A 13,688-nucleotide genomic window follows, 5' to 3' on the forward strand; every position below is an offset into this window, starting at 1 on the left:
TTGTTGGTTGGTCTGTTGTGTGGTGTGTCCGTTAATAACCATTTTTTAATAAGAATTTGAATTGTCATTTAAAGATGGATTGTCTCATCCATCCTGGCAAGTCTTTCATAAAACTTTACAGGAAGAAGCAGCATTTTGTGCTCACCCTTGTATATGCCTTTTTGATAGGATTTAGGAATGAATTCAGCTAATTTTACACTGAACTATTCTGAAACTCTGGACTAGGAACTGAAGAGTAAAGAAGTTCTAGAAATAAAATCTGCTTTGCTGCACCCCCTGCGCAATAGTGGCCTAAGCATAATTTGGAAACACCTAGTAGTGTTTCAGTGTGAATAGATTAATTTCTGCCCTTCTGTTGTCACACTCCTTTTCATAGCCTCTTGTCCTAGATCAGAGTAGGCGTGTACACAGCTGGGCTGTCCATCTAAGCAGAGATGCTGCAAATACCTTCAGGGTTTGCAGAAGCTGCTTCCAAGGGGAAAAAACTGGACTTTGCTAGAATAGGCAGGAGGGTGATGCAGCGCAACTGGCCCAGCTTGTGTATGGATGCAGGGAGCTGTAACTCGCAATTAGTAGAGGGAAGCACCATGAATTAGATTTAGGCTGGATAAACACTGCTTGGTGAAATATGGGATGAATTTGAAGTAGATATATGTAGGTGAAAGGAAGAAATTATAAAAACAGGATTTGTTTGTTTGTTTGTATAAAATGATTTAACCTTCTGCCCCCCTGCCCCAAAATGGTTGATTAATATTAAAGGAAATGTCACTTCTTTTCTAGTATGATGCTGGGTGACCTGGAAGTTACATTTTTGCAAAAAACTGATAAACCCTCTCTAAACTGTCTTGTCTTGTGAGTGGGAAAACCCTTAAGCTATAGAGGAAGAGAAGGTGCTTTTTCAAACGAGCAGCTGTAGTTCCAGGCCGAGCTCCAGCAGAGGGAGGCAGGGGCATGGATTTCTTCAGGAAATCCTGGGGTTCTTCCCGGGGATACCTAGTGTAGTTTGAGCTGTAGGTTTGGTTTTGTTTTTCCCCTTTCTGGAGGGGAAAGGCGTAGATGGGGGTTTCTTTTGTCTATTTTTTTTCTTTTGAAGAAGCTCTACTGTTACATATGTATTCCCCCTATCTTTATATCTCTTTATCTGTTCTTTTTTTTCCCCTAAACTCCTTGCTGACTCTTAATTTAAAAACTGCTGAATGAAACCTATTTTAAGATTGGGATTATTTATTATTTAAATTATTATTTAACTATTTTAAAAAAAAACTGGCAAAGAAAGGCAGAGCTTCTTTGTGTAGAAGGAATTGGGTTGTCTGTGAGTCCATTTTGAACCTTAAATATTGCTATGCATCAGTTTTTGGAAAAGTATTTGTGTAAGGTGGACATCGTGAAGGTATCTCCAATTCAGCTGTATTTTAAGCTCTGCTAAGTGAGATATGTTAGGTGGTTCTACTGTGAGGATACCAATACCTCGAAAAGCTGATTTACGGGGTGCCTGGGGTGCCTTGTGGGCATCTACAGTGTGCCGTGGTCACTCGAATTTTACATTCTGTGCAGAGACACATTTAAAAATGCCCCTGCAAGTACTGTCTTTAAAATCCGTGCAGGGCCATGATGGTCTCTTTTTTTTTTTTAGGGTTTGTTGAAGACTTGATAGAGCACCCAAGTGCTGGATTAGAGGTTAAGTGTGTGCTTAAACTCGTTTCTATTCAGTAAGGTAAGTAGGTGCTTTGTTGGCTGTGATATGCTGGCCCCTTAGCAAGTTGGGGAACAGATAGAAGAGAGAACTTTGGGTGACTTGTGTTCAGTATTGAACTCTAGATGGGATAGCAAATTTGTACATGCTGTACATCTGGGTAATGTTCATGGCCTGCACTTTATTTCTTTCATGTCAATGTTTTGTTTGAAGATGCAGTTTGAGCCACACAGACATTATTTAGCTGGTAGAAATAATTTTCTGATAAAATTGCTTATATTTATCATTCAGTTAAATAATAGAATTGTTATCAGCAATGAAACCTATTATTAAATCTAGCACAATAGATTGTAAAGCTAATGATAATATTTTTACACCAAATTGCATACACTCTATCTAGAATTTAATTTCAAATGTGTGCTGAACCAGAAAGCGCTTTCAACCTTTCACTGTGTGTTAGCCTTCCACAGGTATATGCTCTAATAATTAAACAGGAAAGATGTTACAGTTATGTTGCAGGTGTGGAATTTAATGGCACAAAAAAGACTGCATGGACCACCTTGAGCAATTGTTTTTAATTAGTCCACCTCTATTTTAAAATAAGGTGTGAGTGCTTTCCTTTTTATGCAAGCAACATAGCTAGATGCTTCATGGCACAAAGCTGGAGGCGTTCTGGGGAGAAACCCTAGAAAAGCTGAACATCTTGTGGGTATCTCCTGCAGGTTAGTCCCCGAGCTGGGAGAGTGCCAGCGCCACTGGGGCATTCCTGGTCCCACACGGGCCAGTGAGGATCACCCAGGCGTTGCTTTTGGCTTTGCTTGGGCATGGTTATTAGATTCTCCAAAGTCTAGGCTTGTATGAGGCCATCTTTAACTTATGGTGGCTGAAAATGAAATGCTGTTCTTGCTGTGAAAGCTTGTCCTGGCTTTTAGGCATGGTTTTCCATTGCTGGAGTTCACGTGTATGCCACAGACACAGCATCTTTTGTAGCTGGTGTAGCCTGTACCATCATAGCCCATGAACCCACCCTGCTCTCTCCGATGGATACACACCCCAAACATATGCAGGGATCAGAATGAGACCATGCACACTAGCACACCAGGCTTGTGTTTCCTGCAGCTGGGAAATTGGATAGCAGTGGCAGCGGGGACTTTACCTTCCTATCTCCAAGCATCTGTACTGAGATGCCTGGATTTATTTGTGTGCCATCCTCCTATCAAGGAGAAACTTCAGGAGTGTGAGGTGTGGAAGGCCAGCAGCATATTGTTTATTGGGTGTTTTATTTTTTCCTTCCCAGTACACAATCCTTTCTCCATGTCCAGATCACAGCTATGGAATTTGTGCTTTCTAATGTATGCGTGTGCTGTAAATTAAACTCAAATTGAATGACCAATTTCCTTACAGCTGAAGCTCCATTAATTACTATGTGTAAATCACATTAGCTGAGATTAGGTTATAATGGCTGTGAAATAGACAGTGTCCACGACAGGGTGACAAGATTTGGAGGCCCAGGTGACAATCACTTTGGTTGCTTGAAATGAACAGATGAAATGTGATAGTTCTTGCTTCATTTATTACCCAGCTGTCCATGCACCCACGTCACCCAGCTGTGCAGGTCCCTCCAAACCAACTTAGATGCAGGAGAGCCTGTTGCTCTTTTGGTCCAATGTACAAGGCATGGGTGGCAGCTTCCCATTGCGACGCAGTTTGTGCAACCTCGTTTACATCATTAGCTTCTCTTAAAGATCATGTGGCAGAAGGGACTGCTGCGTACAGGTACTTCTTCCTAAAGTTATGAGGATTTACTCTTCTCAGTTAACTTCCTCACATAAGGTTTTATCTCGGTTGTATCTTTTTATGGTTCCCTCCTGATGTAGATTTGTTAGGTGTATTTGATCCCTTTTTTTTTTTTTCCCTCCTTCATTGCAATCGGGGCTGAATAGTTCATTCAGATGATTAAAAGCTGCCCCATTACATTTTACATTCAAATTCATATTTAATATATAGTATGTACGCTAAAAGTTACTGGTGATTTAAAATATGGAGACTTCTATACACAGGTTCTTCATTTCTTGGCAAAAACTGCCTTAAAACTGCCTGGCCTATCTCTCAGCAAGCTTACAAGACTCAGAGACGATCAGGCAGGGCAGCTGGGGCTGGTGGCCTGTGTCACCTGCTTATTCCTCACCCCATTGCTCCCCGAGACCCTCTGCCCCTTGGTCCCAGTGAGGGGGGTTGGGCTGTTTTAGACAAGTGAACACTCTTGTTGGTGTTTCTGCCTGGTAGCTGTGGAAGTCAGGATGATGGCCTGAAGGATTGTCTTGTTTGGAACGAGGGTGTTGGTGACAGATGGTTGGATGCTGCTGCTCCTTGCACACTGACAGTGTCCCCCCTGGGGTGACACCAGAGCTGGCTCTGCCAGGCACACAGCAACAGACAGGGTGCTGCATTGAGCACAATGGAAGCAATGAGACAAGATGAGCATTAAAGGCAAGAGAGGGATGGGTGGCGAGGCCAGGGAGATCATCTTCATTGTGAGCTCAATTGTAGCAGAAAGCTTAAAAGACAGACAATCAGGATGAAAGCAACATAGTTTGTTCAGTCCATTGCCTCCTTGCAACATCAATGCCGAAGCTATCCCTGCCTGGCATGCCTCTAACCTTTTCCTCCAGAAGGCCATTGATGGAGATGCCTTGAGTGGTGCCTGCGAGATGTCACCAGGACGTCAGTGCCAGGCAGCAGCCGCAGGTCAGCATGAGCTGCCCACACACTGCCCAGCCAGCCCTGCCCAGCGCAGCACCTTCCACACTCACTGCTAAAAGCCAATTAAGACAAAAAATAGAGCGTTATTGTTCAAACCCCGGTGTCTCTTAAAAGGGAAGCATGGCCCTCTCGGTCAAATGTGAGCTAGGGAGACTCACAGGAGTGACAGCAATTAATCGCCACGCTGCTTTGAATCTTTATGTAAGTGCTCAGTATTAAATATTACGACGACAGCAACGCGCAGGCTGACACCAGCCTTTGTAATCCAGGTCTCTGTAGATGTGAGGTTGTAGGCTAGGCAATAATAAAATAATTCAGCCTGTTAGACACAGGCAAGGCTTTTTGGTATGCTCATCATGCCAGCCTCAAAAACGATGAAAGTGTCGAAAGAGCAGAGGAGGAAAAATATAAGGAAAACTCTAAAATAAAGCCTTTTATTTAAAAAATATCACCACTAAAATTAGATTAGTTTTATTATAACCACAATATGATTTCTGAAGTTTAGCATGTGAGCAATTCATCAACTAGCTCAGATAATGACTGGGAAGTACGTTTTGGATCTGGGTTTTTTTTTTCCTTTTTTCTGTTAGCAGCTATTCCACAGCTGGAAAGAAAATTTGTCCCATCTCTGGCATACAGCAGAGGCCACTTGCAAAGTTTAAACCTCCTTTGCTAGTTCAACTTATTGCTTGCCTGTGACAGGATCCAACAAGTCTCTGCTGAGTTACATGTGGATGAAGGACAACAGAGCCTGTCCTGGGATTCTGGATTTCAGATGAGTTTGGGGTGCTTTGGGGCTAAACTACACTAAAGTACTTCCTCCACTCCCCTGTAAAATAAAATCCAGATACAGATCATCCTCAGAAGTTAACTGAATGATGAAACTTTGATATATTTCTGATCTCTGCTAGTTGGGTTTTTTTAGAAGAAAAATGATGTATGGCCAAGAAATATAGCTGGTGTCAGTTTTGTTAGCAAGGCAAACGTGTGCGTAGGCACCACAGCTGCACAGCTGCATTTCACGTCGGCAGCAGGACAGCCCTGCTCTCCAGCTCTACTCACGCACATCACACCCCTCGGCAGCGTGCTGGGGCTCCCTGCGTCTCTTGCAGACATCACTGACCTCTGATGTGTTTATGGAGAGGAGTCTCTATATTGCCTCCAGCTTGGGGATATGTGTGATGTACTCTGGGCAGGAACTGGCCTTTGCAACCAGTGTTGGACATAGCATTTTGATGTACTGGAAGATGAGGGATGCCTGTCCCATGTGCTCATCTGTCAGGTTTTTGGGAAGTGGAGCGCTGCATTTATGTCCCTAAATCCACACTCATCACTGGAATACCTTCTTCTACCCAGGCCCCCCTTCTCTCCTCCAAGTGAAGAGCTGTGGCATTTGAGTCCTTGGATCACAATTACTGTTCAACAGGCTCTAAACTGTACCAGGGTTTGGCTGCCAGGGAGGGTCTGCCCCTCCTCTGTTGTACAAGCAGATGTTGCGTGGGGAAGTTTCTTGACTGAGTTTGTATGCAAACAACATACAGCTCCTGACTGCTGATGGCTATCCAACTCCTCGGCTAATTAAAATCTATAAACTATGCTGGCAGATGTATTTTAAAAAATAGTTATGCTATAGTATGACTATGCATGCGTATTGACTAAAAATAGGACTTGCCAAGAGAAAAAGGAGATAATTACAGGGAATTTGGATAGTGACAGATTTTTTTTTTTTTATTAAATTAAGGAAAAGGGGTATGCAAACATAGCTTATACAGAGACATATATCTTTACTGCTCTTTTAGCTATGGAGAAAAATCAAATCTACTGGACTTGGACGTTTATATAAAATTTTATTATATGCAATTAATTAAAAGAAAACAGCTTTCTCTCTGACGAGTTTTGCTTGAGGGTGGCAGCCGAGCCTGCCTCAGCTAGTGAGATGCAGTGCTCCTCTCACAGGAGTCAGGAGATGGCACCATCGCACCTCATCTTCCCCTTGTTTCTGGTGTGCGAGCAAGTGTTCAGTCTGGGGAAGAGATGCTTTCCGTGTGACAGGGCCGTGCAGCGGCTGCTGGGGAGGACCTGCGGTGGAAGCGTAGTTTCCTCCCTGCTGTTGTCATTAATGTTCAGAGACCAGATTTTTGGGACGGAACCCTTGGCTAGTAATGGGTTTCTTGGCCTTCATCTTTCTCTGGTGTGACATGCATCAACCATTATCACCACTCTTTCTAGCATCTTCAGCACTGCTTCCTCCAGGGTTTCTGTGCTAACATGCTCTCAAGAGCGTTGTATTTTTTGGGGTGGGAAAAACATCTGCTATCCTAGTGCCAGAGCAGTTTTCCAAGCCTGAGGGAGGAGCGAGGGAAGCTGCAGAGGTTGCGATCCTGCCCTGGTCCAAGGGGAAAGGGCCCACACAAGGACATGGCATACACTGTGGCAGCTGCTGGGGAGTGAGAAGAGCCCTGTTTGATACCCCCCTCTGCCCACAACAGCTTGCCATTGTTTCTCTTTTAATTGCATCCATGCAACAAGCCCAGCAGCTCAGGCTTTGTGTCTGTAAGGCAGGTACAGACAGGCTGGGAAGCGGAGCACAGGCATCTGCACCACCCGCGTGCTGAATGGGGGCCAGTTAACAAAATCCAGTGGTACCTCGCACAGGAATGGGGTTTGCTGGCCCAGGTCTCCTGCTGCTGAGTGGGGAGCTGCCTGCTGCTGCTGGGCTGTAGGTGTTCAATTGGTTAAGTGCCTGGGGAAGCTCTGGGATGGAAACGACTGTAAAAGCAGCAGATAATCCAAGGACAAAAGCCCTCACCTGGAAGATTTTTTCTTTAATTACTGCCCACAACCAGTTATCTCTACTGCAGAAAGTTATTTGAGCCAAGTTATTTGAGAAAGATGCTCAAAATAGGAAATGTTTAGATCGCTGCTTCTGTTATAATCTCATTGAGCTATTAATTGAATTTATTATTGTACTATGATATTATATTTGTTAAAATAGATTCCCTTTATTTGTCAGATGGAAGTACGCTTTGTCCCATGCCCTGTGCTCTGGGCATGGGAGGGAAATAGGCTGTGTCTGCTGCAAGGTCACTCTTGGGTCTGCCCTGTCTGGCCCGAGAGGAACACAGGGCTGGTTATGCCTGGTGGCAGTTGCAGTATCTGCGGTGGGGGAAAATACACCAGCTGCATGAAAACTCTCTGTCTGTATTATTGCGGTTCTTACAAGAAAAGCTAATGTTTCAGTGTGTTGCTTCACAAATAACAGTTCTGGTGTGTACTCAGCAGAGAGTTTCTAATTCAGCCTTTCAATGCCTTACCCTTGTCAGGCACTTCTCATGCAATTAGCAGCAGAAAGTCATGCAAAAAACTAATCCTTCATCTTCCTTCATCTTTCCGTGGAATGAGATGCTGTAATTGCTATCCATCTCAGCATTCCTAGAGCAAGCCCCTCTGCTCAGCATCTGCTGAGTTAGTGCTGAACGAAGACGCAGGGCTGTGCCATGCCGTAGCAGTGTGTCTGTTCTCCTGGGAAAAGTCTCCAGAGACACCAATTTGGGAGTCAGCAGAAACCCTGTCAGCTGTACAGCAAAGTTTGCCATCGCAGAGGCCCAAAGCTGCCATCATGTCCCTGTGGGGCCGTCCCTCTGCCACTTCTCCCCCTTCACAGGAGGGTTTACAGCGTTGCTGACAGCACAGGTGAAGCCTCCAGCTGCACCCAGGTGCTGAACAGTGAGGCTGTTATCCCGCAGGGTGACATGCACACAGCTGGAAGCAGGGCCAGGGGCTGGAGCAGAGAGCGGGTCTCTTTCTCCTGCACCCCACAGCTTTTCCCTGTGCCAGCACCAGACTCAAGGGATGCAGATGCTGCACCAGGGCAGCACCACGTGTCTGGAGCAGTGCGCCAGGTGCAGAAGGCCGGCAGCCTGGCCGCTTCAGCTCTGTTCCAGCAGATTGCTGTACGCTGGGTCTCAAGGGAGCCTCATTAGAAAATGTTTGCAGATAAGCAAGTTAGTGCATTACACCCCACCTCCTTGTGCTGGACCTGGAGGCGCATCACTGTTTTAGCATCACTGCTGATGCTGGACAGACAGAGTTGGTCCATGGGCAGTCACCTCAGCTGTATAAACAAAAGTATAAAAAATGACCATGTGTGTCAAGCACCTTAACCTAGGGGACAAAGAAGGTTTCTTTCTTAGCTGTAGCAGGTTACTTTGGTGCTCCAGAGTTTTGGCTAGGGCTTATTACACCTTATTCTACCTGCCTGCTTTGGGTGTGTGGAACTTTGCCCAGGCACTTGGCGTTTTGGGTGCAGTTGCTCTTGGTCTTTTGCTTGAAAGAATCTCAGAAGGGAAGGGAGAAGGCACGATTTCTGCAGCTCAAAGGATTATTTCTTTTATCACTAAGGATGCTGCGTGACTTTATTGCCTTTCTGAGATCTTTAACACAGCAATAAATGAGCCGTTAAAATATTTTAAAATCAATAAATGTAATAAAGAACCAAGCAAATTACAAAGCTGCTCCTGATGTTTAGTGATTTGGGAAATAATCATGTCCTCAAGCGAGCAGTGAGTTGGGGTGGGGAGGTAGGTGGCTGGGTGACCTTGCAGGGGCTGCTGTGCTGTGGGATGGAGGAGGCAGAGCTGGTCCAGAGCCTGTCCCAGGGGCAAAGGGGCCTGTGGGGTGGCCGGTGGGTGCAGCCTGGGCTGGGGAGAGGGTCTGAGTGGGATCAGAACCCTGCCCTGCCACCCCTTGCCCATCCAGGCTGCTGCCAGGCTTTGATTTGGGAGTTTCCCTTTGCCTCAGGCATGGGCTTAATTTTCAGCTCAGCCTCCTGAGCAAATTGCTGGTGCACACCAGTAAGTCTCTGCAGCTTTACTAGAATTTAACAACGTGCCTAAACGAAAGGTGACCTTCAGGGCTGGGCTGTGCAGGGGGTGACTGGCAGGCAGTGTGGGGTCCTGCCAGCCTGGGGATTTCTTAACCTGCCCAGGTGCTGCCATTCAACCTCATCTCCTCGGCCGGGCAAGCGGGAAGGAGCTGGGGTGCGAGCAGGGAGCAGTGGCAGCCAGGGCTGGAGTCACAGCCCCTCTCACCACTGTTTTCAAAGGTTCACACGTCTAAATGACTTCTCAGCAGCTGTCCTCCCTGGAGACCCAGTTTCTTGAAAGATGATAGCACTCTTGTAATTGAGGTAATTGTTTAAATTCATTCCCTTAAACTGGACCCCATCATAATTTAACCAACTGTATCTATGCAAGCATGGGGGGGTTGAAGAGGGTCAGGGCAGGTGTCACAAGATTGATTCAGCATCTGGAAAGATTTATAGGTAAAAATCTTGTTAAACTGAAATGCCTAATAAAGATGCAGGAAAAACTTGCATGCAGGGCATAACCCAGGCAGGCAGCTGCCCTGAAAGACCCACTGCTGCCTTTTGTGCAGCAGTGACTGAGGGGGTGAAGGTCACCCCCACAGCTAGGCATTTGCTGGTGGCAGAAAGAAGTGCTCTAAGCCCCCCCAGCCCTGCACATCTTCTGCCCAAATAGCAAGTAGGGCTGCACACGCTTAGGCTGTTTTGGGATATTTAATTTCCTTTCTCACTTACCCTGAATGCTTTCTGATTTCATGGAAATCTGAAGGTAATTGAATGTAATTGTTTAAAGAATTGAATTATTTAAATTATAGGGTAATGCTTGAAATAAAATGACAATCTGTGGCAGTTTATTAATGCTGGTGGTGGATGGAGAGCAGTGGAGTGCTGTGTTGCCATCCTGCCTGACGTGAGGCTGCAGGGCTGGGCGTGCCAGGAGTCAGCGGCTGGGGAGGGACGATGGCATGAGCTCAGGATCTGGTACACTCCTGTGTGGGTGGAAACCCTCCGCGATGCTCATCCCTCTCTGGGAGAGCCCAAGCCATCAAATGGCCTGGGCAGTTCAGCAAGAGCTGGTGGGTCACTCCCTCTTTGAGGGTGTTTCAGGGCATCTATGGGGGGGACAGAGATTACTGTGGGGATCAGGGCTGTTGTCCTACCTGGTCTCCATTGCCACATGGATAGCGATGGGCTTCTGCGACCCCAACTGATGTCTCTAGCAAAAGAGGAGCCCACAGCAGACAGCGGGGCAGGGCTTTGGTGTGGCTGTTGGTGTTTCAGATGTGACTTTAGGTGACCAAGGGTAAAATTTATGTATGTGGCACAGAAAAATACCCAGCTAGTCTGGAAGCAGGCAAGCAAAACCCTTGCACCCAAGAGACCAGGTGAGCTAGGGGCTAGTCCAGCACTGAAAAACCCATGTCCAAACCCTGCGCATCAGGCTGCCTCCCAGCTGGTCATTAAAGCCCTGGTCCTGCACCCCTTGCCTTGTCATTGCCTGCCCCAAAAGCTTCACTCCTGCATCTGGGATCTGTTCCTGCTCAGAGAAGACTGTGAGGACAAGCAGTGGAGGAAAGGGTTGAAAAATAATCAGTAGAAAATAGGTGAAAGACAAACACCATGACACTGATGAAAAGGGTGCGGAGGGGCATGGAGGACACAGTTGAAAAGATTTGTGTTTTAAAAAAATAATTTTGGAGACTGATGGTGACTCGTGGTTGAAACAGTTGGGTAAGCAGCAACAGGAGGCAGGAGACTTCAGTCATGCTCCTTGCTCTGCTATTGCCTGACTCTCTGTGCAGAGATCCTTAATATTTCTTTGCAGTATTGTCTTCATTTGCAAACCCTATGCTACAGAGGAAAGTGTCTGAGCATTTCTGAGGCTAGCTGACAACCAGAGCCTCAGGTAAACGAGACATTTTCTTTCTTTTTCCCCACTTTATCACTTTTTTCATTTCTATTAGGAAAAGAAGCAAGTGATTACAATCCCTCAACCATGTTTATATTGTTTGGTGGACAGATTTACCCAGGCAGTGATTTAAAGTTCCCCACCTCCTCCCTCTCCCCCCTTGCCCTGTAGTCAGGCACATCTTTCTGCATGTGGGAGAGTGGTGTGGGCAAGCCTCATGCTGGAAGGGCCAGCTTTGGGTTAAAGCCACCAACAGGTGACTATGGCTGCTCATGTGGGCCCCGGTGCTTTTGCGAGCATGTCATGAACATGCAAAGAGACCCTTCCCCTGAACTGCCCTGGGCAAAACCTTCCCCTTGGCCCCACCTCTGGCTCATCTCCCTTTGCCCCTCACCCCCATCCTGGCGTGCCCAAGATCGGGAAATGAGCCCTGCATTTGTCTTAATAGCAGATGTAAACGCTTTGAACCATTCCTCCAACACTATCTCATCCACCCTTGCTTTTGGTCATAAGTTAAGCTGCCCTACAGACCAGCTGTATGTGTTAAACCAAAACTCAAGACTCTTTAAATTAAATTTTAAATTCAAGGCTGTCAGACAAGCCCTGCGAAGAGCATAGTCCAAAGAACTCTACAATCCTTAACTGAACAAAACTTGCCCTGAAAGCAGTGGGGATTTGGCTGGTTTGAGACCTTCACAATTATGCATGGCATTAATAACAGCGACAAAAAGAAAAATTTCCAATTCCCTCCCCAGCACTTTGCTATTGTGCTGCATTGTATTAATATCATATTTTTTTGAAAGAAGTTGCAGCTGATGCCTCAGTGCTGTGCTGTTGTGCCAACCCATTACATCAGAAACGTGGTATGACACAACCAACAGCACTGGGTCTGACAAGCCACCACAGCAACACATCTGCTCAGGCAATGTGAGATGACAGGGATGGCTAAGCCTCATGCTCAAAATTTCAAACAGCTTAAAAGAGAAGACAGGCTTTTTAAAAGATTCTGTCATGATTTTTCTTAATCACTAATACTTTTCCCTATCTATGCTATTATGGAACATAAACAGGAATTTGCATTGTGCTCCAGTTCCCTCCATTTCACTCTGGTATGGGAATCCATAAGTGCTGGCCCACTGACCTTGATTTTTGTCAAAAAAACAAAAAAAAGAAAAGATGGAAAAAGGGGAATTACAGATCTTTGCCAGGATGAGGGCTGGGCTGAAGAGTGCTTGGGTGCTTCCTTACCCAGTGTGTTTGTGAGTGCCACGGGTTTCATATACCAGTAGAAGAAGACTGAAAACAGTTTTTCCAATTCTGTGCTGATACATTTTTTCACATCTACTATGTCTGTCAAGTTTATAGCAATGCAAGCAAAAAAAAAAAAAAAAAGTCTTGTTTCTCCTGGATCTACCAAACTTTATTTTTATTTTCTTTGAAGGTACAAATTTTTTCTCTAGCCATGATTTTAAGAAAGAAATAAACACCCCAGCCATCCTCCTGCCCATATTCTTCTTGCAAAAGACCGGTGGTGTGAGCTCAAGCATCTCACCTTGCTCACAGTTGCTGGTGGGCAGGTGCTTGCCCTCCTTCCCGCTGCCAGGGAAGGGCACCGGCAAAGCCCCAGCTCTTACTGGTACGAATGATCCGGGATCTGAGGTTTCTTGCTTTTCCTCTTCTTCCTCAGTAAATATAACAGGCTTAATGCTCATCTCATCTTCTGTGGTGACAAGTTGAAAGTAACTCCCCTAAACCCTGTAAAACCAGGCTAGCACAAAACCGGTGTGCAGGAACCACGAAACCAGCGACTGCGGATGCAAGCCCGTCTGATGAGGCATTCACAGGATTGGAAAGAAAGAGAGGTGAGGAGCACATTTTGGCTTGCGATAAATACCAAGTAACAATATATGTGAGCATGTGAAGTGGGCAGTGGGGAGCTGTGCAACACTCTCAAACAACTGTGACAAACCCCTTTGCTGGGATAATTTGATCTAGCACAGTCAATGGAGCATAGCAGGATTATTATGACGGTTATTTATTATATGCATTACAGATATTTTCTTTTTTGTTGGTAAGGGCTGCTATTGCTGTGCTATAATAAGGGAAGACCTGGTGCCTTCTGTGAGGAGTGACTGGAAATGTAGTGAAAAGCCACACCTGCATCCTGCCAAAATGCCATGGCATGGCTGCGATAACTGATATTTCTACATATTATGGATATCATTGCCTGGGCATACCTGCAGAATTATCTACACAGCCAACTCTGTGTGTTTGTGTACAAGTGTGTGTGCGTGTGCTTGAGCAATGCTGTAAAAGCACACCTAGTGTTGCCGGCAAAAAGATCCCAAGCGCTACTCCCCTGATTTCCACGTAAATTATCCAAACTGAAGTGACTGGTCCTTCCCGTCTGTGGCATCACGTAAGCTCAGCATCGGGCCGGGCTGCTGCAGGAGTGGGAC

Source organism: Strix aluco, chromosome 3 (assembly GCF_031877795.1).
Source record: "Strix aluco isolate bStrAlu1 chromosome 3, bStrAlu1.hap1, whole genome shotgun sequence".
Classification (NCBI taxonomy): domain Eukaryota; kingdom Metazoa; phylum Chordata; class Aves; order Strigiformes; family Strigidae; genus Strix; species Strix aluco.